Raw genomic sequence first — 27,104 nt, forward strand, 5'->3', positions numbered from 1 at the left:
TTTTTAATGTTTATTCTTGAGACAGAGACAGAACGTGAGTGGGGGAGGGGCAGAGAGAGAGAGGAAGACACAGAATCTGAAGCAGGCTCCAGGCTCTGAGCTGTCAGCACAGAGCCCGATGTGGGGCTCAAACTCACGGACTGTGAGATCATAACCTGAGCTGAAGTCAGATGCTTAACCAACTGAGCCACTCAGGTGCCCTATATTATTATTTTTTAATCACTAATACTTTGAGGAAATGGAAATTAGTTAGAAAATGCACTATATTAAGAGATCAACCCAAAGAATAGGTAATAATGATGTCTGAAATATATTTATTTATGGCCTAAAATATGTAGCTAATTAAAGTAAACATGATTATCTAAAAAGGTATAAAAACATGGCTTTATATAGAAAATGTTTTAACAGGCCATTTACCTATGCTTAACCTTGAGGTAATAAAATCTACTTGCCTCCAGTTTCAAATAAGCCAAAACTTTATGAAGTAGCTAGGGCAAGACACAATATGGTCAGTATATATTCATATGAAGTCAAAACTTCCTCAAAAAGAAGACATAGATTTCTCAAATATGCTTGATGTTGAAATATTGTGGGGTTTTAAAATTGAATTAATAGTTTTGGTATAATACTATTATAGCTGAGCAATAAAAAGACAAGCCACAGCCAGAATGACAGATTCAGTATGTTTTCCTTCAAACTTGACCCTTCTCCCCAAATTCCCCCAGGTCCATCAGTGCTCTCCTCTTATCCGTGAGAGACTACAGACACTGAAGTCCACCTTGCGCCCACTGTAGTAACAGTATATGGATAAGCAAGGAAGCCAATGGCATTTATCTTTGTAGGATAAGCCATTTGCAGATGCTAATTGGGTTTTAACTACTACTTTAGGGAAAGGATGGAATCCCAACACAAGAAGAGCTTAATGTGAAAGCTTGGAGGAATTTACAAAATAATTGGAAACAGTAATGACTGTGGGAGGTTCTTTTATGACGTTCTCTGAAAGCTAACGTGATATGAAAGATGATGATAGTGCCTTGGGCTAGAGCATGAGAAAGAAGGGCACTGATCTGAGAAAAAATCAATAGCATCATCATTTTGGGGGAGCCAAAAGATGGTGGCATATTCCTGAGAACTGAGCTTAGGAGTTCCAAGACCACCGGACACTGGGATCTAAATGGCGTGTTGTTAAAGCAGTAAAGTATGGGCAAAAGGTGGTAAGGTGTGAAGTTAGGGGCTTTGCTCTTTGGGATGAGCATATTTAGGTGGAAAACAGACAAATTTATAATTTTTTTAACGTTTATTCATTTTTGAGGGAGAGAGACAGAGCATGAGTGGGGAAGGGGCAGAGAGAAAGGGAGACACAGATTCTGAAGCAGGCTCCAGGCTCTGAGCTGTCAGTACAGAGCCCAATGCGGGGCTTGAACTCACAAACCGTGAGATCATGACCTGAGCTGAAGTCGGATGCTTAACCGATTGAGTCACCCAGGTGCCCCGGGAATCTTCATTTTAAATAAATATTCAGATAGTATTTAGACAATTAAATATTGAAAACATGGAGTTAAGGATGTTAATTTTATTCAATATACAACAGAGAGACACTCTTAAGCAAGGGAGTTATGTGTGATTAGATCTATGATTTCAGAAGGGTAACCCATTGGCCAGACTTTAGAAATTTTGGAAAGGAAGCTGCATCTCGGGAAGAATGGCGCCAGCCTAAAACAAAGGGGTTAAGATGGAATTGATGAAACACAGAAGCACAAGTTACATTTCAGACCCTATTTATATGTATGATTTGATATTTGATTAAAACAAATAGAAAACAAACATGAATAAAAAGTACAGAATAATGTTTAATAGTAAGAGCGTTGCAATGATGAAGACTGTATTTGTTTCCTGAGTCCAGCACTTGATAGCTTTGGGCCCTTAAATAAGTTACACATTTCTCTCTGTCTTAATTTCCTCATTTTTAAAATATTAATAATTGTATCTAAGCCGGGGCTTATTGTGAGTTTTAAAAGAAATCTCATGGAGTATTCAATGGATATATTTCGTGGATGCTGAAAATTATTGTATCCAGTAACATTCTAAAAGATTTAATAGTTATATTTTTCAGGTAATATGATTCATCACAATAATGTTCATCGTTGTTTAATAAAGACCATCAGATAATGGAGATGAAAGATTAATATGTTGTCCTGGAAATTCCAAGTATAGTACATTCTTCAGTTAAATCAAAGTAACTGAGAATTACATTTTCAAGCTGTTTCTAATGTGATTCGAACAGTATAGGGCACATTCAGTCTTCAAAATACACTCTGTGCTTACAGAAGCATTCTGGTAACCAGACTAGTCAATAGTCCAGGAGTCTGTCAGCTGATTTTGTATGAAAATAGTCAGCAGATGCAAGATGTGAAAATGCGGATGCATTCAAAGACGAACTTTGGAAAATACAAACTGACAACAGATAGATCTTTGAAATGATTTTTCCATCAGTGAGTTATTATATTAAAAAATTTGTTTTTTAGGGGCACCCGGGTGGCTCAGTTGGTTAAGCATCCAACTTCGGCTCAGGTCATGATCTCATGGTTTGTGGGTTCGATCCCCGTTTCTGGATCTGCTGACAGCTCAGAGCCTAGAGACTGCTTCGGATTCTGTGTTTCTCTCTCTCTGCCCTTCCCCCTCTTGCACTCTTTCTCTCTCTGTGTCTCTTCAAAATAAATAAAACATTAAATTTTTTTATAGCAACTATAATTATCCTATTTCCAAAAGCCCTTTTGAATTAGTGTCTATACATTAGGAACAAATAATCATATTGGATAAGTAAATGTGACATGCATTCTCATATTGTCTTCTCAGTATATGATGTCTTCAGAATAATTTACATGAAAGTATTTCTCCATGGACAGAGAGACTTGGCTTGTTGATGGATATCCTCTGTTATATGAATGACAAACTACGTCTATCAACACGGCAGATGCTCTTTTCATCTTCTCTGTAAACCAAGTAACTTGGTAAATGCTGTCAGATATATTCTAAATATAATTCTAGACCTTTTATTCACACTAAAATATTTTTGTCTGAAACCCCTCCGTATTCATCATTTTCATGTGGAATTTGGGTTGAAAGTATTGGCTTTGGAATTACAATGTCCTAGTTTCTTTTTTTTTTTTTTTAATATTTTTTTTTTAATTTTTTTTTTCAACGTTTTTTATTTATTTTTGGGACAGAGAGAGACAGAGCATGAATGGGGGAGGGGCAGAGAGAGAGGGAGACACAGAATCGGAAACAGGCTCCAGGCTCCGAGCCATCAGCCCAGAGCCTGACGCGGGGCTCGAACTCACAGACCGCGAGATCGTGACCTGGCTGAAGTCGGACGCTTAACCGACTGCGCCACCCAGGCGCCCCACAATGTCCTAGTTTCAAATCTTAGGTCTGTCAAGTAACCAGCTATTTGATCTTGAGCAAATACCTATTTTTCTTAGCTTCAGTTTCTTCATCTGAAAAATTTAAGTTAACATTTATTATATATTATTATATATTATATATGTAAATTTGTGTAATATTTATTATAAGAATATTTTAAGGAAAAAACGATAATGCATATAATATTTAAGCACAGCTCAGAGAACAGGTAACTTATGTGATAACTTTGTATGTTTTTGAAGAAGATTCTTCCTCAATACACTTTACCAGTAAATTGTTGTAATATATAATTGCAGTCATCACCAAGAAAATGGTGCTCCCTAGGATTGTGTAGTAGACAGCATGTATAACAGTTGGCCACCCCCAAATGGCTGATACAAAGCAAGTGCTCAGTACATGGTTGTGATAATAATTTCCCATTTATAAAGCCTTACAAATTGGGAGGAGTTTCAATCAGTCTGTGAAAAGTGAATTTGAGGATTACTGGGTGCTGGTCCACATTCTCCATGCTGAACCATGCCCTAAACAATTTTGGCTTTTTTCTTTTTTTTTTTCTTAAATTTATTTTTATTTATTTTGAAAGGGAGATAGAGAGCAAGTGGGGAAGGGGCAGAGAGAGAGGGAGACAGAATCCTAAGCCGATCCACGGTGTCAGCATAGAGCCCAGTGCGGGGCTCAAACTCACGAACCATGAGTTCGTGACATGAGATGAAATCAGGAGTCAGCTGTATAACCGACTGAGCCACCCAGTCGCACCTTTGGCTTTTTTCTATCCAATGTTATTCAGATAATATTAAACAGTACAAGTAATAAATTACAATCTACCTATTTTATTTGGCACCCAAGAAATGAGGTGCTGACTTGTACTCATGAATTTCCCCTGGAAGAAGGTACTACAAACATACCTCGTTTTCTTGTGCTTTGTTTTACTGCACTTCACAGATACTGCATTTCTTACAAATTGAGGTTTTGTGGCAACCCTGCGTCGAGCAAGTCTATCAGCGCCATTTTTCCAACAGCATCTGCCCACTTTGTGTCTCTGTATCACATTTTGGTAGTTCTCACAATGTTTTGAATTTTCCTGTTATTACTTGTTGTGATGATCTGTGGTCAGTGATATTTGGTGTTAGTATTGTAATTGTTTTGAGGCACCATGAACTGAGCCCATATAAGATGGAAAACTTAATCGGTAAATGTCTGTGTTCTGCCTGCTCCACTGACCAGCTGTTCCCCTCTCTCTCCCTCTCCTTGGGACTTCCTATTCCCTGAGGCATGACAATATTAATTGAAATTAGGCCAGTTAATAAGCCTGGCTGACAATATATCTGTTTACAAAATGGTTTACTGAGTATTTTAAGCCCACTGCTGAGAATTGCTATTCAGAAAAAAAAATTCTTTCAAAATATTTCTGTTTACTGATAATGCACCTGGTTACCCAAGGGCTCTGATGGAAATGTTTAGTGAGATTCATATTACTTTCATAACTGCTAACATAGAGCAAGGAGTAAGTTGAACTTTCAAGTCTTATTATTGAAGAAATACATTTCCTAAGGCTGTAGCTGCCATAGATAGTAATTTCTCGGATGGATCTCGCAAAGTAAATTAAAAACTTTCTGGAAAAGGCTCACCATTGTAGATGCCATTAAGAACATTCAGGATCCATGGGAAGAGGTCAAAATATCAACACTAACAGAAGAGTTTGGAAGTTGAGCCCAACGCTCATGCTTATAAGCAATGTAAAAAGCCTATAGGTGTTAGTTTGGTCTCATCTCTACCTTGTGATAGTCAATTTAGTAGCTCTCTAATCAGTAACGTACCCTCCAATGTGCTGCTCTACAAGTGCTTTAATCTAGCCTTCACTAGACTGTTTTCCTAATTACAATAATGATAATAAATATTTTGCATTGAAGAAATACATGGTATTAAGATATGGGGGTTAATTAGAAATGTACTCTGATATTATTAAGATATAGAAATCTACTGAATTTAACAGCTAGTTCTCCCAGGTGGAGATTCAGTTTTGGTCCTGTGTCCAAGCACCTGTGCAGAGCTGGGCAGTCCACTTTGATAGAAGCTAGCCACATGCAACTATTTTAAAAAAATGAACAAAAATTAATTACAAATTTAATATTTGTCACATAGTTTATGTGATTTTAGATACTATCTGCCCATATACCCAAAATACCTACAGTGGTGAAGTTCAAATTGACTTTTGTCAGTTTATAACAAACAAAATAATAAACTGCATCTATAGAAGGCTTACTTTGAGTTAGAAAGTGCTTTCAGCACTTTCTTTGCATTATCACATTTAATCTTTCCAACACAATTATGAAGTAAATAATATTTTTCTCCGTTATTCTGACAGGGAAGGTGAGTTACAAAATATGCGTATACGCACATATGTATGTAGTGCACATACACATACAATTATAGTTATTATATAAATAGAACTTTGTTTTATGATTTCATATAACCTTATAAAAACTGTTTCTCATGGTTCTCTTTACCCTTTATAGTAATGAGAATTTAATAGATATGTAATATCAGTTGTATTAATGTATGTTTTCAATGCTATTATACAATTCACCTTTTCATAATCTTTTTTTTTCTAAAAATAAATGATACACTAGTGAGCTCTAAATTTTTTTCTTCTATTGAGCTGTAATTGTTAAATAAATTCCCTGAAGAGAAAATATGAAGTAATTCAAACTATGACTACATATTACCTTGTTTTTTAAAAAAAGTTTTTACCACTTTACAATGTGAGAAGTAATGTAATTATGCTTCAATTTTACTGCATGTTGCTAGCAATGGATACTATAATTATAATTTTTTACAATTTGTTATTATAAAAATAATGCCTCAATATACATGTGTCCACATTTTCTTTGATCTGACAGTTACATTTATAAACATTGTTACTCTCAAAAGGGAGCATTTTAGCCATATTTACTATCTGTTTTTTTTTTTATGTTAACTAATTATTTGGCACTCATTTAACTTTTCAAATTTTAGCATCGAACGTAGGAGATTACATGTAAACCTTATCTCGCATTTGGTAATCATGAACTGTTTGCGTTTTTTTGTTTTTTAATCACTTGATAAAGTGATACATCATGTCATGATGCTAGATGTCTAAAAGATCTCTAATGTTGTACAAAATTCTTAGAGCATTTTGAGTTTTCCTATGCTTCCAGAAGCTCGTCTGATATAGTTGCCTTATTAACTAGGCTTAACATGTTTAAAAGGCAGAATAAAAGTTTTAAAACTACCATTTAAAAGGCGGTCAAGGAACAAACAGATTGGATTTCTCCTGAATACCCATTTTCAAAAGACAATAATTCTGAGTACACAACATAAATTACATGGACAGTTGCTTTACAATGTAGTAGATTGCAATGTTTACAGGAAAACATAAATCAAGAGACTAGCAAAGTAAGGGTGAGACATGAAAGGAAAGGGAAAAAGGGATTTTGGCATAAGAAAATAAAGAAATTATAGATCTTCCACTTAAATTATCCCTATTCCATCAGTGGTAATTCCTGGAGAGAAAAATAATATACCTGAGTAAGTAACTTCCACAGATTAGCCAAGAATGTAATTTTGTCATATGTAAACATGCTTCCTTCTCACTTGTAATAGAAAGCAAAAGGTAGGAGCTGAGAGAATACTCTGAACATTCAGAGACTACTCTGAAGATATATTTCCTCTTCTGGCTGAGAAAAATCTCCTGCATGGTTAGGTTTGATTCTTACATTGAGGCTAACTGACACTCCTAAGAAATGTGGAATAGATACACCCCAGCTCATTTTGCTATCTGTGACTATCTTTCTTCCATTCCTGAATTTGTTGATTCATCACCTTTAAAAAAAACACTTGGGGCACCTGGGTGGCTGAGTCGGTTAAGCAACCGATTTCGGCTCAGGTCATGATCTTGCGGTCTGTGGGTTCAAGCCCCACATCGGCTCTGTGTTGGCAGGTCAGACCCTGGAGCCTGCTTCATATTCTCTCTCTCTCTCTCTCTCTCTCTCTCTCTCTCTCTCTCTCTCTCTCTCCCTCCCTCCCTCCCTCCCTCCCTCCCTCCTTCCCTCCCTCCTTCCCTCCCTCCCTCTCCCCTGTTCATTCTCTATCTCTCTCAAAAATAAATAAACATTAAAAAAATTAAAAAAAAAAAAAACCCTTGAAGAGCTAGGGAAGACAGGTCCTCATATGAGTAAGCATATGTTCTGAAATTTTTGGATTATTTTTTGAGGCAGAACACAGATTAATGGGATGGAATCTCAGTCGTCCTGCTATACACTCCAGATTTTCAGGAAACTGAGGTTGGACAGACGTAAGTTTGAATATCACCTCCACTATCCTTAGTGGTATGGCTCTTAATGTGTTGGTTTTCTTCTCTCCATAAGAGAGAGAGAGAGAGAGAGAGAGAGAGAGAGAGAGAGAGAGAGAATACATCATGAAATGTTATCAAGATTAAAATTCATTTACAATGGAAATCTTCTTGTAAAGAAGCCAGCTCTTGGCAGAAAAAGACACTATTAAAGGCAGTATAATCTTACATTTAATTTATATTTAAGAGATGATGATGATGGCAGTGGTGGCAGGAGGCCTGATGTGTATCTCCATCTCCAGGGCAGTTCTCTGTGGCTGAAAGCTCTAATAATATTGAGTATCCTTTCTCAGTGTGAGATTCATAGTGAGGACAAGGAGGAGTCATGGGCATCTGCTGTCTCTCATGATAGATTGAGGGCCAGGGAGGAGAAGGGACTTACTAGGGTTACTCACATTAGTGGAAGGTCTGATTTCCCAGATGTGCATTTATATATTTACCGTTACTGTTTCTTGGTATTTCTGGGTTGATTGCATAACCCTTTAATATACTTAAATTGTGGAAATAGACTTATTTGGAGGATGGCTATTGAATCCATGGAAGTGTTTTTGGATCAATGTGCCAAGGAGCTGGAGCTTGAAAATAATCTAACAAGGTGTAGGAATAAAAGTCAAAGTAGAAGATTAATTTCGCACTGCTGATTAATCCACAAATCTTAGGAAGATATTAAATAGAAATTGTAAATTTCTCTTGCCGCCAGGTTAAATTTAATAGAAGCCATTGCTCTAGATGACATTTTTATCTTTCTGTTCTAATTTTAAAATACTTGTATTTTAATTTAGTTTAATTTAATTAAATATATATATTTTTTCATTTGAGTATAGTTGACACACAATTTATATTAGTTTCAAGGGTACAACATAGTGATTCAACATCTCTATACATTATGCTCTGCTCACCATGGGTTTAACTACCATCTGTCACCACACAACGCTATTACAATATCATTGACTATATTCCCTTGGTGGTGTCTTTCATTCCTGTGACTTATTCATTCCATAACTGCAAGCCTGTGTCTCCCACTCCCCTTTATGCACTTAGCCCATCTTCCCACTCCTCTTCTTTCTGGTAACCATAAGTTTGTTCTCTGTATTTATAGGTCTGATTTCCCTTTTTTGTTTGTTTGTTTATTCATTTGTTTTGTTTTTTAGATTCCACATATGAATGAAAGCATATGGTAGCCATTTCTCTGGCATTGGTTGTAGCAACATTTTTCTTTTTTTTTTTTTTTTTTTAATTTTTTTTTCAACGTTTTTTTTTTATTTATTTTTGGGACAGAGAGAGACAGAGCATGAACGGGGGAGGGGCAGAGAGAGAGGAAGACACAGAATCGGAAACAGGCTCCAGGCTCTGAGCCATCAGCCCAGAGCCTGACGCGGGGCTCGAACTCACAGACCGCGAGATCGTGACCTGGCTGAAGTCGGATGCTTAACCGACTGCGCCACCCAGGCGCCCCGTAGCAACATTTTTCAAGATCTATCTCCTAAGGCAAGGGAGACAAAAGCAAAAAATAACAATGCGGACTACATCAAAATAAAATCTTTTGCATCATGAAGAAACCATCAACAAACACAAAAGGCAACCTGTGGAATGGGAGAAGATATTTTCAAATGACATATCCCATAAAGGGTTAATATCTGAAATATATAAAGAACTTATACAACTTAACAACAAAAAAGTTAAAAAATGGGCAGAGGATCTCCCATTTTTTTTTAAATTATAGAAGTATCAATACTTACCTGTTCAGTATGTGTCACTCTAAACATAAACCTCTAATTAAACAGTAAAGCTAACTACAAACTTTATAAATATTCTTTCATGATATTTGGGAAAGGAAAGAGTGGGTGTAGGAAGATTTTAGTTGGACTGTAAATTGAGACAATGTAATTGGAGGAAAAATTTAGTTTTATGTATCTAAAATTAAAAAAAAATTCATCTCTTTTTTGTTTGCCTGACAATCCCCATTTAAAGAAATTTCTCCTTCAGATATATTCTCAAACAGTTACCAGGACATAGGCACAAGGATTTTATTATGGTATTTTTTATTTCAGTAAATAATTAAAAACAACAAAGATATCCATCAATATGTAACAGATTAGAGGTGCCTGGATGGTTTAGTCGATTAAGCATCCAACTCCTCATATCGGTTGTTGAGATTGAGCCCCATGTTGGGCTCTTCTCTGACAGTGTGGAGCCTGTTTAGGATTCTCTCTCTCTTTTCTCTTTCTCTCCTTCTCTCTCTCTCTCTCTCTCACTCTCCTTCTCTCTCTCTCTCTCTCACTCTCCTTCTCTCTCTCTCTCTCTGCCCTTCCCCTGCTTGCATCCGTGTGTGCTCTCTCTCTCAAAATAAACATTTAAAAAATAAAAAAGTATATATAACATATATATATATGTATATACGTACGTGTATACATATATATATATATATATATATATATATATATATATATATATACATATATATTCTTAGAATGAAAAACTAGCTACTTAAAAGTGAGCTGGGTCATTACTGATATAAAATATCAATTTGAAGAAATATTTTTGGTTTGAAAAAAAGAAGGGAACATAAGAGTATAAAGCATGATCTATCTATTTTGTACAAAAGACAAGAACACAGATATGTGCTTGTGGGTGTGTTATGCATGTATCAGGTATATAAACCAGAATGTTTCTGAAAGCAAGAAAATCTAAATGTGAATAGAGAATGCTTTTGAAATAAAACTACTAATATTTGATAGGAATGCTTTTCACTTCTCATAGTGTAATTTTCTGTTTTCTTTAAATGTTCATCATCAACAAGCCCAGAGTTTTTCTGGGAGGTGGGATTATGGCTTATTTTTGTCAATTTGCTTTTGTCTTTGCGTGTCTATATTGAAACACACACACACACATGTACACACACACACAATCAGAATTATTTATGATTGTCCTTGCTGAAACCAACTTTTGTGAATCAAATAAAAATAAAGTGTGAATTCATTCCCAAAACTTGTCTTTGAAGCTACAGAATTTAAAAGACTTAAAATAATAATTGTTGATAAGAAGGTGAAAAAATTAGAAAATAGTAATTCTTTGCTGTTGGGAACATAAATTGCTGTAGGAGTTTTGGAAAACAATCTGGAAGTTCCTTAAGTGATTGAACATAGACTTACTCTATTTCCCAGCAATTCCTTGATATATACCCAAGAGAAATGAAAACACTCCTAGGTATATACCCAAGATAGATGAAAACATATGTCCATGCAGAAACGTGTGCATAAACATTCATGGCAACATTATACATAATAGCCAAAAAGAGGAAACAACGCAAATGTCTGTCAACTGATAAATAGGTAAAATGTGGTATAATCATACAATGGAATGTTATTTGATAATAAAAGGACTGGAAATATTGATATATGATACAACAAGGATAAACTTTTAAAACATTTACCCAAGTGAAAGAATCCATTCACAAAAGATCATACATTGTATGATTCGTTTATATGAAATGTTCAAAATAGAAAAATCCATAGACATAGTAGATTTGTAGTTGCCCAATTATATATTGATCTCAAAATTTATCTCTTAAAGAACAATATTATTTCTAACATTTTTTTTAATTTTGGGAGGGTATTATCTTCCTATAACCCATAATTTGTAGTCAGTATATTGCATTTTGTTTGTCAGATTGAATTACCCAGAAATTTTAGAACAAAGTTGTTATGGTAATTATATCATACTGGCAAGATAGGGATAAAGGCTGCACTAAAATAATTTAACAGTTCTCAGAGAAGCCGTTTGTCTAATGCCTTACTTCTATCACAAGTTATAAGAATGAAATTTGATCACAGATTTTTTGCCAACATTCAGCCAAGTATGCTGAATTTTTATGGTATAGAAGATATCCATCCAACTCATAAAATGTAGGTGATGCGACCTTTAAGAGCCTTTATACATCTTAGAATTTATGATTCTGTCATCTCACTTTTTATTACTTAAAAAGTCTTATAATGCTGAAAGTAGGGATGGAGTGAGAGGGTGAACAACCTTCAATTTAAAAGGATGTCGAATGCTATACTTTCTCTGTAGGATCAAAATTGTCAGGGTCTGGAAGGCAGACTTGTAGTCCTGATATTTCAAGCTTACTATATAAAAGATCCTTCAGTCTTTTCCTATTGTATTCTACTGCTTTGTCTCTATAGTAACTATTTCTCAGGAGAATAAACATTCTTCACAAACAAGTCCAAAATGATCTGGTAAAATAAGTGACAGATTAAACCCTATTTTATTATAATAGTTTTAATATTTTATTTGAATGTCATATGAGGATAAAGTCCATGCTTATCTAGAGTTTCCTCCCTCAAAACTCTGACAATATAATTAAGGGCCTTAATGATCTGATAAAGCCAATACCCCCTGGGCCTGTCCCTTCAGCTAAAATCAGAGAGATGTGAAGCCCAGGCCATTGACTCATGCCAAAGTCAGTAGAGTCTGAAGTATGGGGTATGGCTTGAAAGAAGGCAATGATGGTGTCTTACACATGTTTATAGCCCAAGCAACTTAGCTTAGGCCTGATACATGGCTGGTGCTCCATATTTAGAGCTTTAAACTAAAGGATCCTGAAGGAGAGTTAATAAGTTCTGTGTCTCGTGGATATGTCAAATGGGGAGGCATAGAACAATTAGAACATGGGAGAGAACATGTGAGGAAACTGCGATCTCCAAAATACATACAGTGAAAGAGGTAGCAGAAATAGAAAAATAATATGAATTAGAGAACAGAAACACAAAAATACTCAAAGACAGAAACTGTTGAATATCTGCTGAAATGCTACTAGTTGTCTCCATGGTTGTTTCTTTCTTTTCTCTTTCTTTCATTTTTTTCTTCTATTTTACCTTCTTCTATATATTTGTGTTTGGTTTCTAGGGTGAAATGCTGTGTTACCATGTGTTCTATGATTGAAACTTGGCCTTCCTCTTTCCTTTTCATCCCTACTATTTCTAACCACCCCCAGTCCACCAAGCCAGTCATACTGACATTTTCTGTCTTCCTCAAACACTCTGAGAACTCTTGCATCCCAAGATGTTCTTTCTCTTACTACCACCTTTGTCAGGACTCCTGTTTCCCCTATTCTTCACATGGCTGGATCTTCTGTGTCCTCAAGTTCCAAGATGTGTACAGACATGCCAAGACTTCCTGAACACTCATCCACTCCATCCTGTCCCACCTGCAGCCACCATGTTCTAAGTTACTCATATTTTCTACATGATACCTACTAGTGCTGAATATTAGTTCACTTGCTTATTATCCTTTTTTTCAGTACCAGAAGGAAAATTCATGAAGCAGAGACAGTCTCTAATTTGTACATTAATATATCCAGTGCCTAGAATAATATCTGGGACCTAGTAGGTGTTCAACAAGTAACTGCTGAATAAAAAAAATGAGTAAGTTTATGTATCATTTTAATATTCTGCCCAAGTGAAGTAGGGAATTACAGATATATTAAGATGTAAATGTAACAGTTGATGAAAATGAGTCTGGTGTTTCTTTAACTAGCATCCTCTTACTTTGCTGTCTAAATTGACCAAATTGATTTAATAACTACTCAGATAGCTATCTTTTTTAATTAAAAAAAATTGTTTACTGTTTATTTTTTGAGAGAGAGAGAGAGAGAGAGAGAGAGTATGAGCAGGGGAGGGGCAAAGAGAGAGGGAGACACAGAATCTGAAGCAGGTTCCAGGCTCTGAGCTGTCAGCACAGAGCCTGATGCGGGGTTCAAACTCGCAAACTGTGAGATCATGACCTGAGCTGAAGTCAAACGCTTAACTGACTGAGCCACCCAGGCGCCCCTCAGATAACTATCTTTAAAATAAATTCTGGTCTTCCTTGGCCGAGTTGTGGTGGGAATGGCTGGATTAAAGTCCAATTATGGAATTGATACTTTTGATTGTTGTGCATAGAATGGAACCAAGGGTAAATAACACTATCATCCAGAGTGGAGAAAACAGAATATAGGAAAGAAGGAGGAGAAGATTTGGAGTGTAGAATCTGGAAATAGCTTTCAAGGGAAAGTAATAATTAAAATAATAGCCTCCCAACCCATTAGTGAATTAATATGCTAGTCATCTTGAGTAGCTCATGCTTACCTTGTAGCAGTCATTGTCTTCATCCTCACAACAGATCTCAAGAGGGAGGCACTATGATTACTTCCTACAGTGGATTGATAGCTATAGAGCAAAGCTATGCAAGAGTTTTCTATTAAAGTTGTCATGAAACTAGGAATATATGCTGAGATAAAAGCCAGGATCCTTCATCTGTCTTTTTTCTTGAGGGTTATGTTAGGATATACTATGATATCAAAATTATGCTTTCTTTCCCTCATTTGTCTCAGACATGTATGAGGCCATTTACCCTAGTAAATCGTGTTGGAAACCATTTAGAAACAACAGAAATCCCCTTTCCTCCCTTTTCTAAAACTTTTTTCCCTCTAAGCACACATCAGCAGAAGATTGTGTGTTTTCTCTCCCTTGTGACCAATCTGTATCCACTTTGTCCACTAAAGATAAATAAGTCTCTAAAGCAAAGGCCCCATAAGAGGAAAAAGATGGATTAACAATGTAGAAAAAAACTATCATCCCTTCTAAAACTGCACCTTCCCTATTGGGTCTTCATTTATACTTAATATCAGTCTTAGCATGAGATGGAGCTCACCACTAAAATTAAGGAATTAAACAATAAGGACCTGTGTGGATACATTATCAAATTCATTACAGTGGCCCACAAATCATATATGGCAACCTCCTTGCCTCTCTGGTTATACTTTCTACTACTTACCCCCTCTTTTAAACTGTTCTGGGCACATTCTTCCTTGCTGCTTTTTTAATATACTAGGTATGCTTTGCTTTTAGGTTTTGCTCTGATTTTTTTCACTCTGCTAGGAATGTCCTTGCCCAAATACATACCTCACTCAATTTTCAGTGTTTTCAAGTCTGAGCTCAAATTTAAACTTCTCAGTGAGGCCCTTCTCTGACTCCCCAAGTACAATTACAATTGTTACCTGCCCCTTAGCTTGCTCTACTTTTTCCATAACACTTAAGTTTTAATATATGCTATGGTTTATCATGTTTATTGTTATTTTTTTTAATTTTTAAGTTTATTTATTTATTCTGAGAAAGATAGAGCAAGTGGGGAAGAGGCAGAGAGAGAGGGAAAGAGAGAATCCCAAACAGGCTCCTCACTCTTAGGGCAAAGCCTGATTCAGGGCCCGAACTCACAAACCATGAGACATCACCTGAGCTGAAACCAAGAGGTGGACACTTAACCAACTGAGCCATCTAGGCTTCCCTATCACGTTTATTGTTTATTGTGTATCTGCTCCTGTCTAGAATTTAAGCTCCATTATTACCTGGATTTTTATCTCCTTTGTTGAGTGATATATCTAATTTAAAATAGTTCAAGGTTCGTAATAAGCTCTCAATATTTCTTGCATAATGAAAGTTAATGAATAGCTTTCCTTAGAACCAAACAACAAGTACTACCTAACCAGATAAGGTATTTTGATATCCTGAAAGTCATTCAGACAAGCATGAGAGGGATACAAAGAAAAATCCACAGAAGTGGACTCTAAGATCAAGATGATATCGTCTCACTGAAAAATTGGCATCCCTTCTGGGCTAAAAAATAAAAGGGCTATAATCTCATTGATGAAATGAGCCTTTCCTGCAAAGACTCAAAGTGGAAATGGAAAACGTATGAGCAATTAAACCTAAGCTTTTTTGTGTTTCTTCTCCTAGAGATTGTTTGCTTTAAGGAATCTGAAGTAAGAACATAAAACATAAATTTCTCATATATTGATATTGGGGGAAAATAGTGTTGGAGTTCCAACTTTGACGCTCCACAGCATGTGCATGCATGCGCATGCGCGCGCGCGCGCACACACACACACACACACACACACACACACAGAGCTCATTGGAAATGACTTAATGAACTAATGAGCAAACTGGTAATCTTATCACAATTATATTTATGTATTTGATAAATTAGTTCAGTAGGGGTGTAAATAAAATCTCTTTCTACAATTATTAATTATGGTGACTAGATAATGGTAACATTAATATTCTAATTACGTTGGTTTGATATAAGGGAAAGGTTAATATTCTGACTACCTTAATGCCTGCCACAGTCACCCTAACACAATGTGAATTCCAGGTTTGCTTTTCTTCCTCTGCTTCTGACATCTTTAAACTGAATTTTATTCCCAGAATCCTTCAGATGACATGATCTGCTTCACACACTCTGAAACCTATAGCTCAAACTTTTTTTCTAAGGAAGGGAAATGTAATGCTTGTAGTAGTCTTTTTTTTTTTTTTTTTTGTATGTGTATAGGTACATGCAAGTGCCTGTATTTCTTTTCCTTACCTCCCTCCCTGCCTCCCCCCCTTTCTTTTTCTTTCTTTCTTTCTTCTTCTTTCTTTATTTCTTCTCTTTCTCTTTTGTTTTTCTAGTCAAAAAGTAACTTTTAATTTACTGTGAAAGAATGTCTCTTTACAGTAACCAGATTCCTGATCTTATTTATTGCCCTATCACTAATACTCTCTATATAACAAATACATACATGAACTCAGTTTCTGCTTTTGGTGATGTTAAAAAATAGTTAAAGAAATAAAGTAGAAATGCATGCAGAATTAAATAAAATCAGAAAGGTCCACAGAGTGGTAGAGGTGATACAGACTGAGTTTAAGCATTGTGGTGATCACAGTGCTGTGATGGTCCAACTACTTAATGTCAACTGTACACTCTCCTGTGTTCCTTACATGAGGTCTTTTAACAATTATATGGAAAGTAAGTGGAGAAGATTCTCATTGCTCATGTGAGGAAACTGAGATAAGAAGTGTTAATCAACTTGCAAAATTGCACAGCTAGTGAAAGAGGAAGTCAAGGGTTCAGTCCAGGTCTGTCTGCCTCCAGAACTAAAGTTATAAATCAGTTTATTTCTGATGGGAACTAAAATGATCAGAAGTAGCTCTTTGTAAGGATAGAAAGTGAGTAGTTGTTTAAAGTCATTAAGATTTAGGTTGGTGGAAAAGATAAGCAGGAAAAACAGCGATTCTGGCTCAGTGATAATGAATTTATCACCTCACTAAAACAGTGTGATCACACAGCTATTCCTTGGCTAGTAATTTTAGAGATCAGCATAGATACTTACTTGAAAGTTTAACTATAAATAATTATCTCTACTTCAATATGTATTGCGACTCCTCATGGATTGGATGAAGACAGAATGAATTCTACAGAGATTAGTTTTTTCAAGATGATCCAAATGCTGGAAAAGCCACATGGTTATTTTTAAAAAATGGGAGGAGGTGGTCAATTCCTTTCTGTTGGTTTCCGTGTATAAAAATAAAAAGGAAAAATTAATTCACCCTGTCTAGACAAATTTTTGAAATCTTATTTCAGTGCCTGAAGGCTTCATCATTCTGTCAGACCAGCTGCATTTCTATACTGTTTATAATCACAATGCTAACAGAATTTTTGGTACAGAAACAACTCGGATTAATGAAAAATGTAGTGGTGTGCAAAAAAGAAGTCCAAAAATGCCCTTATGAAGAGCTCATGGAATAGATTAGACATGATAAAGTTTTGGAAGACAAATCCTGACATTCAAGGAGACACTGATTTATTGACATCAGTAGCAGTGTGAAGGCAGTGGCTTAGATTGAACACTCAGGAGGAAAACCAGCAAAGATCAGCTCTGACCCAGACCTATTCACTAGCACAGACAATGCACTTCATCTCTACTGCAGAAAACAAGTAAATTTTGAGTTGGCTACTTCTTATTAACAAAGATGGTGATTTTATTTAGATTTGTTATCATAAATTGTGGCAAACCCTGTATGCTATTGTTTTTAAGAGAGAAAAAGCAGTTTTCCTTGAAATAATTTGCTAATACAAGCCACAGGACCATTAAGCCTGGTTCAGTCTAGAGTGAAAATAAAAAGAAACCTTATGCCTTGCATGATAAATAGTTAAGGACATACAGCACTTCCCACATCCCGTCACAAACACACACATCTGTTGAGCTACTTGATGGCAGTGAATGTCTTAGTGGCATTTATAATGGTACTCCCAATAGCCAAGCTTCTGTGTCATAATTAATAATCTGGTATTATCTGAATGAACTGTATAATCATTGCCCCCCTGCTTTTAATGCATGCTATTTCATTTTATTAGAAAAGGCTTTTTCCCTTTTCATTGTTTTTTACTCTTATTATTATTTTTTAATCTTGTGGGGCAAGGAATCTGACAAAACCATAAACTTCCATTACTCCTAGAGTTATTAGTATATTCTCTGACTTCCCATACCCCTTGTATTTATTTCTGTCAAAGAACTTAGAATCCACAGTGAATACTGATGCATCTTTTGGCTACTTTGATATTCATATTTAGCATCCGTAAGCCCCACCAAAATGTCAGCTCTTTGGGGAAGGTAACTTATTAAGTTTGAAACTATAAAGAATCTGATTAGTTGTCCTACTTGGAATTTTCAAGCTAATGAGTCAGCCTGCCATAATGCGTGTTGTATGTGTGTATATGTGTGTGTGGGGGAGGGTTATATGCTTGCATAATATATATTTATATATACATACAAGAGACCTCTGGATCAAAGAACAGACCATTTACTCATAGAACAGCTTATGTCTTGTATCACTTCCCCACTCCCAGTTCTCCAACAGGATGACCCAATAAAGGCCAAATGAACCACAGGAGGAGAGGAATTCCTAAATTATAAAATTCAGCCTCTTATATAGGGCACTGGTACATCAGCCCCTCTTCTCCTCCAGAAAGAGAAGTTTTTGCCTTGGAATATAAACAAAACTTTTCTGGGAAGAGAGAACATTTCTATCCTAGAAATACGCAAATGGCTCCCGAAAGGATATGAATTTAAATCCCTCTAACTTCCTACAAGTATCTCTAACTTGTAAGGCATGTTTATTATTCACTCACAAAGCCTAGACTGTGCAGAAATGTGAATATATTCATGGAGCACTGTCTTCCAACACAACCATGTCTCTCTGAAATTTGTATCTCTATTTCCCAGATGCTTGCTGGAGGAATTAATTACTTTGTGGTGGCTTTTAGTCCATGATTCTCAGTTTTTCAGGTATTCTAACTGATCTTTATTAATTTCTCTTGTGGACATTTTCTCTCCCTACCAGAGTGTAAAGACTTTGTAAGTATAAACTAACAGTGCCTTATCGTTCTTTTGGAATGTGTAGTGTTAATAATAGTACTAGCTGCAGGATTACCCAGCAATCTCTGGGTAGTTGTCTGGTTTCTCCAGTTAGTCAACATCAGAGGAAACCAAAATCTATATTTTTGATATTTTAATGTAGGTGATTAGATGGCATAGTTTTAGAAGGTATAAAACTAGAACTCTTGTTATTTTTGATGTTGATCTATGTGGCGTGGCAAAGCATCTCCATGACATCCCTACCTGAATAGGATTTTGGTTTCAATACCTTAAAATAGTGACTTTTCAAAGATGTTCCAAGGCCACAGCTCACACTGACTTATCACTGATTTGAGTCTGGCCCTGTATCAGGCACTCCTTCCATACATTTTCTCATTTTTCATCTTTGTCTCCTTGGGTACAGTTTAAAGTAGTTGTTTCTTTGTTTGTTTGTGGAATTTATGCGAAGTGATCAGTTAGGCAGTCTGACTAGAAGACAATCTATGTATCCCATATTTCTCTTATTTATGAAAGTATTTGGTATAAAGGAGATGCAGCCTCTTATGTTACTGAGTTTATCCACAGCTTTGAAATACTGCCACACAGATCTGTAATCGCTCTATATGAAGGATGATGGGATAGTTTGCCATTATCAGCTATAGTGGCATATTATTTTTTCCAGACACGATATACACTTTTTTCTATTCTATCACAAGATACATGATACTAAAATTTGGAAAGCCAATATGTCTAGACATTGCGTTCTAATCCAATGTACAATGAGAGGAACAGCGATCTAAACAGCTTGGTATGTGAGCCCCTGATTGCTTTTGCTTCTTTTCCCCTTCAAGACATGATTGATGTTTGCATGTGTGGTTATTTGTTACTCCTCTGTGTCTGGTCTCTTCAAAGGTTGAGTTTCTAGGCATTACTGAATAGTCTATGCCATGATTTTGTGATTGTTTTTGCTGTTCTCTATTACTTTCACTGACATCAAGGTTTTCTCCCTGATTCACTTTTCTCTTGGGAAATGCTAGGTTGTTTTCAAAGTGGAACATAGTAGGGATGTTTCAGGATGCAGTTAAATAAACTACACTATTAAATGCAAAAGTTATTGTGTTTGATGATTATGATACATTAAGATGGAAGAAGGTTATGTGACAACCCTCCGGTTAAGAGATAAGGTTTAACAGCTCTTCTTGTATCTCCACCTGCCTTAGTAATTGGTTTGGCTAATTTCAGTGGAATGCATCAGAAGATTGCAATGAGAGTGACATTATGGGCATTCCAAGCTACATAAAAAGCTTACAACCCCAAAGCTGCAGTGTTAATAATTTAATATGCCAAAATATTTATTTCACAATTTCTTTTAAGAAAAATATTTCGATTTTAATAGTAAACTAAACTTAAGCTGAAATAATTGCTCTAAAAGAAAAAAATATATGAAATAACCTTATATTTACTATTCTATCTACCTCAGTTGTAAGACAATCTCTCTCTCGTAGTCAGATCACTATGAAATATGTCTTTGAAAGATGATAAAAAGAAAGAATAATCACTGCTAGCCTCTTTAGGAAAATATTTTTGTGTGTATATTCCGGGAAGACTATTCTTCCCCAAATGACAAATCATCTATGAGTTGCCTCATTTTTTTTGGAGATATTGTCTTCACTTATATCAACTTCAATAATCTTAGAAATTATAATTAATTTTTATTTTTATTGATGTATTTATATTTGGCTACTATCTTTTTGGATCATTGCTAAGATTATTTTGTTAGGTTTTCTGGCAATTTATCTTTAAAAAATCCTTTTTATAAACCATATTATATGAGAAAATAAAGACTAAGAAAAGTGAAAAATCTTACAAAGTTCAAATCACAAGATTCAATCCAATTTAACTAACTTGAAAAGCCTTCTTCTTTTCATTCAATCCTGAAGCTTCTTAAATAGTTCTCAACTAATTTAAGTACTACAATTTCTGTTTTCATTGATTGTAAATTGATTGTAAATTCATTGATTATAAAACCAATGTGATACAGTTAACTTTGAAAGACATCATAGGGGCTCCTGGGTGGCTCAGTCAGGTGAACGTTCAACTTCAGCTCAGATCATGATTTCATGGTTAATGGGTTCGAGCCCCACATCAAGCTCTGTGCTGACAACTCAGAGCCTGGAGCCTGTTTCAGATTCTGTCTCCCTCTCTCTCTGCCCCTCCCCTTCTCTCTCTCTCTCTCAAAAATAAATGAACATTAAAAAAAATTTAAAAATTAAAAAAAAGACATCATAATTAGTGGTATTTAATAGTGAATTACAGACATTTCTCATAGGAACACAAAGATGCAAAAACAAAATCTGTGGGTGATTAAATCGACAGTTGTTTTAACCTTATAATCTATGTATCATACATAAAATTGTTTAATGATGTAATAAATTTATTAATCACTATTAATAAAAAATGTGTTTCCTTAAAAATATACTGAAAAAAGGGAGATTGAGAAAGTCAGGTATGGCTTTATTTGGTATTGCTTTCACGTACTTTTTTGTTTTGTTTTCTTTAAGATCTATTTATTTTTTCACCATCAGCATTCTATTCTACACTCCAGTAAACTTAGTAGAGAAAGAGTGTAATTTTGTTTTAAAAAAACTAAATACTTCACAGAAATAATCTAAGTTACTCATTTTTTAATTATTCTAATGCCTCATGGGACACTAGGGTGAACAAGTACTGTCAGGCTAATCTTATCCAAAATTTAAACTATAGGGCAAAGGAAAGAACTCAAAATAAGATACACCCAAAGATGGAGATCAAGTGCTCAGAGACCCTACTAGTTGTGAAGTCACAAGAACATGACTTCATTGTCCCCATAGAATTCTTACATTCTTCCATATTTCTGCTTGTTACCCTGGGCAAGTCAATGAATCTCCCTTAACTTCAGTTCCCCTGTTGGTTTCATAGTGAGGCTCTAGCACACAGTAGGCACTCACAAAATATTTATTCAGTGTATGTGTAGATAAAGAATAAACATACCAGTCTTATTTTGATCTTTGCACCTTAGCCCATGTGGCTTTACATATCTAGAATATACTCTTTTTTTTCTGCCGTATTAGTTTTCTGTTGCTACTCAATGGATTTCCACAAATTTAAAAGACTTGAAAATATATGCATATATTTTCTTACAATTTCCGAGGGTCAGAAGTCCAGGTGTGGCTCAGCTGAATACTCTGCTCAGGGTATCACAAGGCTACAATTCAGGTGTCAGCAGAGCTGCACTCCCTTGTGGGACTCAGGGTCCTCTTTCAAGCTAATGCAGTTGGTAGCAGCTGTGGAATTGAGGTCTCTATCTTCTCACAGAGTGTTATCTGAGCTTCTAGAAGACACTCACAGTTTCTCTCATAAGATGGCAGCTCTCTTCTTTAGAGCCAGCAAGGGAGGGCACTCATCTCACATCTCCCATCCCACTCTACGCTGCTCTGCTCAGATGTGACATGCAGTGTGTGTGTGTGTGTGTGTGTGTGTGTGTGTGTATTGGAAGCAAGTCAGTCATAAGTGGTGCCCACTCTCAAGGGAATGGATCATGCAACAGCATGACTCTCTGGGGCATTTGCCAAACTATGCACATCCTATTGACTTCAAAGTAAAGCTCAAGTCATAGCCTTCTATGATTACCGAGCACCAGAGTCTAAATAGGACTTAACTAAGCATTTAGCTATGGTGGTATTTTTCATCATTTGTCATGTCTTATAAACACACACACACACACACACACACACACACACACACACCATTTTTTAAGACTAGATGCTTAATGGGTCTTGCCTGAGGTTCCGCTAACCTGGAATCTTGGAGATGCCTGCAATGTTTATATCTCCTCTGGTCATACTATCCAAACCATCAGGAAATCAGGCTAACTTTTCTGCAGACACTTAGAATCCTCACTTTTTCCCGATTCATGAGTCTTCACTGTATTTCAGACCTCAACTACATCATGTTTGAAAAAAGTTCCTTGGTTGGGCATCGTGCTTCCGGTTTTTCCTCATTGCACTAAATCCTACTCATGCTACTTCCTGTGGCACATTCATCGCACAGCAATCTCACGTGAGCCTCATGGTACAGGCCAGATATTTTCTTTGCTTAAAATATTTGAAAGCTCTTAAACATCTCATATTTCGATCAGCAGATTTGTAAAAACTAAGCTTTCACTTACAGTTTTAAAAGAAGATTCAAACTTTAAGTAGCATAAATAGACCAAAAACAACTTATATTTATATTCAAAGCATCCAGTTTCTGATAGAAAAATATGTGGATTAATAGAATTCAAGCTATGTATTGTATGGTTTAATTAAAGATTGGGGATCTAGGAAATGGGACTGAGAAAATTGAAAAAAACACAACAGTATATTCAAAGGATTATTCACCATGAGCTGGTGGGATTTATTCCTGGGCTTCAAAATGTCACAACATGTACAAATCAATAAATATGATATACCACATTAATAGAATAAAAGGTAAAATCATATGAATGTTTCAGCAGATGCAGAAAAATAAAAGAATTTGACAGACTTCAACATCCTTTCATGATAAAAATTCTCAACAAATTGGATATGGAAGTAACATTCCTAAACATAACGAAAGCCATTATAAACCAGATCATTGGCTAATATCAAATGCAATGGCAACAGGTTGAGCATTTTTCCTGTAAGAGCAGAAGTAAGACAAGCCCACTATCACCATTCCAATTGACACTGTAAAATGCAACTTTTCTCAACCTGAGAAGGAGGATCTTTGGAGAATCTATAATTAATACCATACTTAATGTTGAAAGACTGTTTTTATCTAAGATTGAGAAGAAGACATCTTGCTTTACACTTATTCAACATTGTGCTGAAGGTCAGTTTAATAAATCAATAAAAATAAATGAAATAAAAGGTGTATAAATTGAAAAGGAGAAAGCATAACTATATTTATAGATAGTATTACTATCATGAAGTAAACTATAAAATATATATTAGAAATAATAGTTTAGCTTACCATAGTTGCAGAATTATGATCGATAGACAAAAATAAAATGTGATCATAATAGATATTTAGATAATCATAAATAGAGATTAAAAATAGCCTTCATGACATAAAAAAGCTAAATTCCTTAGGGGTAAATATATATTTTTTAAATATATATCCATGACCTTTACACTGAAAATACAAACTATTGACATGGGTAATTGTAGAATGTCTGAATAAATACAGATTTATACCATGTTCAGTCAACAGAAAAATAAATATTATTAATGTGTTAGGGATAAACAGTGTTTGGTACATTCATACAATGGAATATTATGCAGCAATTAAAAATAAGTGAGCAATCAAGCCATGAAAAAAACATGGAATAATCTTACTTACACATTGATAAATGAAGGAAACCAATCTGAAAAGACTACAAGATTCCAGATATATGACATTCTGGAAAAGGCAAAACTATGGAGACCCTGAAAACATTAGGGGTTTCTGGGATCTGCGGGGAGGAAGGAAAGGATGAATCGCTGGAGCATAAGAGATTTTTAGGGAGGCAAATATTTCTTATGGTACTATAATGGTGGATGCAGTAAAATTCACCATTTGTGAATGTGTATTTACAAACATCCATATACTTTGTTATCATTGATGAGGGAATATGGGGCAGGCTGAGGGCAAAATACAGGCTGGCACACCACACCCCACCCTACCCCCCTCCAGGTAGAATATGTGTGATATTCCTCAGACACTCCTGGCTACCCAAGAGCAAAGAAAAGGGGTTTAAGTGCTTGCCATGGTGATGTGGGAAAGGCAAATGAAAAATTAAATCCCCTTACTGCTTATAGCCCACTGACAAGTCCTTGAAACTGGCACAGTGACCTCTCTCTAGGAGCTGCCTAGATGATGTCACTTTGCTAAGGGCAAAAGGGAATCTTGGCTTAACATTATTCCAACCTCAGGGATCCTGTAAGCCTACTTCTTTTATCTCAACTTCCCTAAGATATATGCTGGCAATCATATTCTAAGTTTGTGGTCCCCCAATATACATCTGAAGGGTCTCATGACTGAGGTTTTATTAAACGGGAATAAATGGCATTTCACTAGCAACAGCTAGCCCCTCAAGGTTCTGGAAACCTTGCTTCAAAAATCCCTTAGAGATGTACTCCCTTGACCCCCTCCCAATGTGAGGGTATGTAATGAGTTAACTGTCACGACTCAGGTGCAGCTCTTCTTGCCCATGGGTCCTGTCCCCATGCTTTAATAAAATCACCCTTTTGCACCAAAGACATCCTCAAGAATTCTTAACTGTCCGTCAGCTCTAGACCACCCCATCACCCCAAAACTTCATCAATTATCATACAGCATAAACTGTACATACATTTTTTTTTACTTGGATCTTATGGAATATTTTAATGAATCCCTTCCTTTGATTATAAGTTGGACATAAATATGACATAATAAGCATTTATATGTCATTTAATTGTTTTATTTATTTATTTTTTTGTCATTTTTCAGGGAAAAACAGAAAAGTATACTGGGAAAACATTTGATTTGGGGAATCAATAGAATGGAGATACTGATTTCAATTAAAAATAAATGTTCTTTCATTCAGAAGAATCCAGTGAGGGAATAAAATTCTTAGGAAGGCAGCAGGTATCTAAACACTAGCTGAGTGACAATATCACGTGCAAATTTTAGAGAAGAGTATAGCCTATTACATGTAATTTTTATTTGTAATGAATTTGAGTCATGTAGAGTAAGGCAGATTGAGAATGAGTCTAACAGATCACACGGAATCCATATGCAATCAACTTGCTTTCTCTATGCAATTATTCTTGTTTTGTTTATATAGGTTTTACTTTTTTATCTTTTAAAATTATAATTATTAATTATAAGTCATTATCCCAGAAAAATTGGGGCAACAAGGTTTGTCGAAACCACATATCTACTTAGTCAAATAACAGGAAAAAATCAAGTGGTGAAAAAGGATCAGCAGTGTTTATAGGGTAATATAAATAAAAATATCCACATGTGGCTCCTGCTTTCACACTTTTACCTGACAGCCTTGTACAAACTATCTCACCATTGGGAGCCTCCTTCATATGTAAAATGAGGATAGCAAAACTGGTTTTTGGGGAGCAGATGAAAGCTGAGGAAAGCTCTTTATACACTCTTAAACATATACTAATATTAAACATTCTTATTGTTAAGTAGATTAATAACAATATTCATAAATCTATGGGTAGCCTGAGAATTTCACAGAACTGTTGACTTTTCTGTGTGAAATATACTTAAACATTATCTCTTCTACTTGGATAGTGAAGGATATTACATTAAAACCATGAATAGTGTTTCTGGGGCGCCTGGGTGGCTCAGTCGGTTGAGCGTCCAACTTTGGCTCAGGTCATGATCTCACGGTTTGTGAGTTTGAGCCCCGCATCGGGCTCTGTGCTGACAGCTCGGAGCCTGGAGCCTGCTTCAGATTCTGTGTCTCCCTCTCTCTGCTCCTCCCCCACTCATGCTCTGACTCTCTCTCCTCTAAAAATAAATAAACATTAAAAACAATTTTTAAACCATGAATAGTAATCAGATGATATGTGCTTCTGTAAGTATTCATGGTGTTTGTTTACTGAAACCACTATTTTCATTTAGCAAGCTTGATTGGTTATTTAAATCTTTGACAGCATAATAGAAGATTATGTATTATTCACAGCTTGGCTTAAGTGCTACCTAGAAGTACTACCTTTGGCTTAATAGATGACTCAAAAATATGACCAAATCCTCATCCCATTGCAACTCTTGTTCCCCTGCTCTCAATAATGGTGTTTTTATTTTTCTGGGTCACCTCTGATTCCAATTCTTTGTTATTTTATTTTATTCGTTACATTATTTTAATAATTTTTAGGGGCACCTGGGTGGCTCAGTTGGTTAAGCATCTGACTTCAGCTTACTTCATGATCTCACAGTTTGTGGGTTCGAGCCCCACATTAGGCCCTTTGCTGACAGCTCAGAGCCTGAAGCCTGCTTCGGATTCTGTGTCTCCTTCTCTCTTTGCCCCTCCCC

The sequence above is a fragment of the Panthera pardus genome, unplaced genomic scaffold, assembly GCF_024362965.1.
Source record: "Panthera pardus isolate Hobbes unplaced genomic scaffold, ASM2436296v1 HiC_scaffold_12, whole genome shotgun sequence".
In the NCBI taxonomy this organism is placed as follows: domain Eukaryota; kingdom Metazoa; phylum Chordata; class Mammalia; order Carnivora; family Felidae; genus Panthera; species Panthera pardus.